This window comes from Pagrus pagrus (genome assembly GCF_965226575.1).
Source record: "Pagrus pagrus genome assembly, chromosome: 5".
Classification (NCBI taxonomy): domain Eukaryota; kingdom Metazoa; phylum Chordata; class Actinopteri; order Spariformes; family Sparidae; genus Pagrus; species Pagrus pagrus.
The window spans coordinates 13,542,747-13,548,746 of record NC_140189.1 but is presented as its reverse complement, the minus strand read 5'-3'; positions in this window follow the sequence as shown (position 1 = coordinate 13,548,746).

The following is a 6,000-nucleotide window of genomic DNA, read 5'->3' as shown; positions in this document are numbered from 1 at the left end:
ACTGGACAGAAAGATGATTAAGGCATTTTGTAAAGAAGAATTGCGGAAGTAACTGCAGAAGTCTCCAGTATGGCGCCTGCACTGAGTTATCCATGTTTTGCGGCACAGTTTTGAATATTTTGAACACTGTTGCAGACAGGTGGACCAATATTTATTTAATGTCAGAAAGTTTCTCTAAAACTGAAAAAGTGAGGAAGGAAAAAGTGTATCGGGGACATGGGAAAATAGAAAAAGAAGGCATTTTGTCTATATAGAATGGGATGTGCGGCGTCAGCCACGACTTTCTTCAAATTTTCAGTGTGTGGAAATATAAATTACAGCCTCTGGTAATCAGTGAAAAATGACAGTCAAACCTTAATGAAGTTTTACTCCAAAGTCACTTCTATAATTGAATTGGACATCAGATCAGCCCTCACTTGCTGTTAAAAAGCCTTCAATCAGAAATGCTCTTATATTGTTGCTGTTGATTTTTACAGAGGCTTTTAGATATTACAAACTTTCTCGCTATTTTAAAACTCCTCCAATATCCAATTCTCCAATTCTTACAGAGGAACAGACTATTAGTAGAACTGCTGCTTCAGTCCATGCAATACAATGTGGCACTGCAGTGATGGATTGATCTGCAGTGTGTGTGTGTGTGTGTGTGTGTGTGTGTGTGTTAGCCTCAGGGAAGTCTGACTTCCTGTGATCAGTCTTTATGATGTTGGTTATGGCTGTTAACTTTATGACCCCACAGAGGACAAACACAGCATCTTATCACTCACTCACTCTCTGCCACACACACACACACACACACCTACACTACACACACAGACCTCCAGCTCTCTATCAGACACTGACATGTCCCGTGGTGTGTGTTTCACGGGACAAACAGGACATTACGTTGACTTATCTGTGGGGACATCAGCTCAGAGAAATGACTATTGATCTGAAGGAAGAGACACTTTCCTTCAAGCCATTCCCGGACAATTTAAAACAAAACACTTGGATCAAAAATCTCAACTAATAATGTTATAATACAGTCATGGCACAGCGAACCCCCTTTTAAAAACAGGTAAAACAAGAATCCGATGATGTTGTTTAGAGTGATTTATATCATTTCAAAGTAATACCACATCATTTTTGCTACTTTGGGTAATAAACATTTTTCATGAATAAATACAACTGCCGTGCTGGTCTTTGCTGTGATTTATCCAGTTGATGAAAAAGACTTATATTCTGTCTGGTTGGTCTCGCACCAGATGAGTTCATTTCAACCTCTCGAGATGCAAATGAACTTGTTTCAAGAATTTACAAGAGTCACTTCATTTCCAGGATGGTGCTGGAATGATGAACTGTAGTCTCTAAAATTGGACAATAATTCAAAATATGACCATGAAGAATGAAGGGAGGGTGAAAGTAAAAAGACACAATGCCTAAATATCAAGGTGAATTTAATAAAATATACTGAAATGTACTCAAAATAGCCACGGTGGAAGAAACAATGAGGGTAAGATAATAGATATACACCGTATAATGTAGAAACACTGGATTTTATACATTATAATTAAGGTTTTTAACATGCAAATGTACAAAATAGTAAGAAAAATCATCTTGCTATTTAAAACCCTCGGACTATTGTGTGGACCAGAAAAAAGCACAGCTGTGACAAAGGTGCATTGGTTGGGGCGGGTCTTTTCAGGTGCTGGTGAAATGATAAAATACAATCCAGGAGGAGACACAAGTCAATTCAAAGTGCTGTACGGAGGCATTGAAAATCATTAAAAATAAGACATTAAGATTTTCAATTTGAATTTAAAAGACAGTAAAACAAATGTGAGCAGATTAATAGGTACAGGTGAAAAGAAGTTATGAATCTTATTATCTGAAAGCCACAGTAAACAGTAATGTTTGACGCCCTGATTTAATGAGTTTTAGCAGGTGTTCAGGAAGCTTGTTCCACAGGTGGGGAGCAAAGAAACAAAAAGCTGCTTCTCCTGCTTGGTTTTGATCCTGGGTACACTGAGTAAACCTGTCCCAGATGACTGGTCTGGATGATTTGTGACGTACAAGTAGATCAGACATGTATTCAGGCCCGAGACATTTGGTGCCTTAAAGATGAGTAGTACGATTTTCAAATCTATTCTTTGGCTCCTCTGGAAACACCTGGAAAACTATGACATCTAACCATTGATGAGTTACAGTGCAAACAGATTCAACTTGATGGCTGATTTTTTTGCCTAAAATGTCTTGTAAAACACATTTCAGTTTCCAAACAAGCCGCCATGTTGGTCCTGTTTGAAATCCTGGAGCGTATAGCCCTGGAGTGGTGTTCGTCCAATCAGGTAATGTTTGGTCGTCGGAGGGTGTGGCCTGTTTTGATCCAATGCCGGGAAGCGTTGCCTGACTCTTGTCGAAAGACGACAGCATTCTGGACGAGCTGCAGCTGTTGGACTGACTTTCAGACCTGTGAACACACCATTACAATAGCTGAACCTGCTGAAAATAAATACAGGATTAAGTTTGTGTATCTTGTTCAGACATAAAACTATACTTTCAAAATGGTAGTAGGCTGATTTTGTAATTGTCCTCATGTGGCTGTTGAAATTCAGGTCCGTCTTCAGCCCATCACTGCACAGATTTCTGGCTTGATTTGTAGATTTTAGTGTCATGGATACAAATTGAGCACTGACTCAACATCCTCTTATTCATGGCCGTTATCAAAGGCAAACTCAATGCAGACAGACAGCGCTGGCAGAAGCAGCGACGCCGTAGCTGAAACGCCGTCTGTGTGGACGCTTAACAGCCAGAGGTGTGTGCAAGCCGCAGCAGTCCAGCAGGTAGTTGTCATGCACAGGTAGAGGTAAGCAGTGCGACCCTCTGTTTTACATGGGGCACTGATGCCAGTTTGAACGCAGCCTAATGCAGCAACACTACATGTGCCTCACAAATGAGCAATGACACTAACCTACAGAGCCAAACAAACAGAAAAAGATGCTACTGTTCCAATGATTACAGACCATACACACTTATTTTAAGAATGTGGAAATAATGACGTGCACACAGCATCTCGTAGCTCTTTTTTGCTCGAGGAAATTGATAGTTGTTTCTACAGCTCTCCGAAACAGGCGAGGCAGACATGGAAATATAATGAAAGATTTGAAAATCCACTGGCTGTCTGGAAGATTAAGCTAACATCCCTGCGTCAATACCGCCACTGGTGAGTAACTCACACCACCTTATGTCAAAAACATAAACTTTCCCTCTGTTTTTAGACTTTATCTGCAGACACCTTTGTTTCTCTGTTAATACCGCCAGAACAAAAGTTTGTACGCAGCTTTGAATTAGTTATATTCTCAAAATTAATGAAGGGCTTTCTTTCCAGGATATCAGCTAAGTAGGAGGTCAAATTGGGTTTCGGGTTATTGACTACGCCGAAGAAAAGCTGCCTTTGTTTCTCCTTTCATATGAGTTTGATCCCACTGACCTCCTTTGCCAAAGGGCTTGGATTAGTGAGGCACTGGCGCCTCATCAAACAGGATTTTCCATCAGTGGTGGGCAGACGCAGGCTGGTACTGACTCATGCAGGAGAAGCCTGAGCAGCTTCACGGCGAGGATATCCGTATCCTCTTTGTCATTTTGTGGCTCTCATTGTTTCCGCTCTTTTCTTGTCTTCCTGGCTTTTATTCTCATTTTGTTTTGGACTCGGAGGATGAAGAATTCCTTCTTAAATGTTACACATTACAGTTGTGTAGCTCTTCGTCCTTATTTTTAGCCATGCCTGGCTCCAACGGTCACAATGTGGTCGCTGAGATTTAAAAACTCTGGTGTATTTCGAAGTACAGACAGATTTACCCGGAGGTGATAGGCTTACTCGGCATTGCGTGAACTCGTCTGCCGAGGGCTTAATTTCTACGTAGCAGTCCCGCATTGCAGCTTTAAATGTTAGCGATAAGAGTTTTTAGCACTTACATAATGCGCGAGTTGACTGAAACATCAATCCTCCAAGAACTCTGTGTTCTCTAACGCGTCCTCTCACCTCCATTTTCTATTTTTTCTTCTTCTCTAAGTCCTCTCCTGGTAGTGGAAACACACACACAGGAGGAAGGCTGACCCTTTAAGCTTTCGAGGCCGGTGTACTTAGTGACAGCGTAGCACTCACGCACAAAGCTCTCCTGACTGTAGGATATTTATTAACCGCCTCCTCCGCCTGTTTATACCTCCAGCATCAGCATCCAGCTTCACATGATGAAACCACCGTGTTGTCTTTGAGTAACACGATTGACGGATGCGACTACAATGGTGTAAATAAATAAAAATATACGTCTGTTGTTATTTATTCTATGGAGGCAATATAATGTACCTGTAATGGAAAACAGTTCTTAGAATAAGTTATTCTTCCAGGAATAGGCTGCTTTATCTCCCTCTGTCTGCAATCAGTTTCCAACGTGAGCTACCTACTGGTAAGTAAACAAAGCCGTCTCCTGCAAACTTATTGAAGATTTCTGAATAAAAGTTCAATATCATCGTCAGATCTTTGCTTACAATACAGACATGGTTTGGAGGATAGATCAGGAAATGATGTTGGGGTGAATTTTAAGGAGCCTCCCTGGAAAGAATAAATCATGTTTCAGAGTGAGATCATTCCTGGTCTGTTTCAGTGGAGAAAGAACATCCAGGATTTGTGAGCTGTGTTTTTGATCTAAGTTGATTTTGCATGTTATTAAAGTTCACATTGTGTTTTGGTGTTTTCAGCTGAAATGAGTCCTACTGCTTGGGTTGTTTAGAATTGCAAGGTGGCTTATCCAGGTGTATTGGAGTCTGATGGACATAAAAATAAAAAATAACATCACCTTCTGTTGTCGAGAAAGTGAAAGTTGGCAAGTTGCATTCAATAATATCTTTATTAACAACGGATGACACTTGTAATGTGAAAGAAGTCCCTCGTTCTGTCAGACCCACAGAGAATTATCACCCTGCCTGCAGTTCCCCTCAGCTGTACAGAGCATCTTTCAGCTCATTGTTTTGGTTTTCCAACTTTCAACTTTATTTGTTTGGATTAACTTTTACTGCTCTCATCAACCTCATTTCCAGGAGAAACAGGAAGATATTTTCACCATTAAAGTTCTTATTAATGCACTGTACCACTGGCTCTGGAATAGAGGAGTCTTTTATCCCCTGCTTTCAGGTGTAATGGCATAAATTGGTAATGCCTTAGCCAGGTATGTCTAGTACATAGACAAAAATGTTATGACGTCTCGGCCTACATGCACGTGTTACCGGTCGAGCCTCCACAGGTGGTCTGGTAACCTGTGTGAGTTGTTGTAAGTCAGACAGTAACAGTGTGTGAGAGCGGTACCATCACATTGCTGCAGTCACAGAAAAAAGCATGCTATGATTACTGCAGTAAGTATTGTGTGTCAGCTCTGCAGTATGATTGTTGGTTAATGAAACAATGTGTGTTTTCTTGTCGCCACAGAAGAGAAATTAAAGTCCCTGCTCGTACAACGTTACGGCATCTCCCTGCATTCTTCACAGAAGAGTTGAAAGTAACGGGGCTTTTCTATAAACACCTGCTGGCTTTGACTGGCAGGGATTTGTGTTTCCATTACAACCGACTGAAGCTATGTTTAAACTGATGACCTGCTCTTGTAGTGGACTAAGGACCAACTATAAACACTCTTCCTCTCTGCAGTTTTGTAGAAGAGTCCCCGCTAACATTTTTCATTTTTTTTCATTACACATTTCATTTCCAATAAATCCTTCACAGTAAAAGTCTCCTGTAAAAAGCTTTTTCTTATGAAGCAGTAAAATCAGCAAACGTTGGGTTTTCACCAGCAGTAACTTAACACGACTTCTCTGCAGTGCTGCGGCTCTATGACATCACGCTTAAATCCCTATAACATCATTCTGACATCACGTGCAACAACAAAACACAACACTTCACAAGATGCAACATTTCACAAAACACATTTCGTAAAAAACAAGCGTGTGCTTCCCCTCTGGTGAACAAAAAAGTGA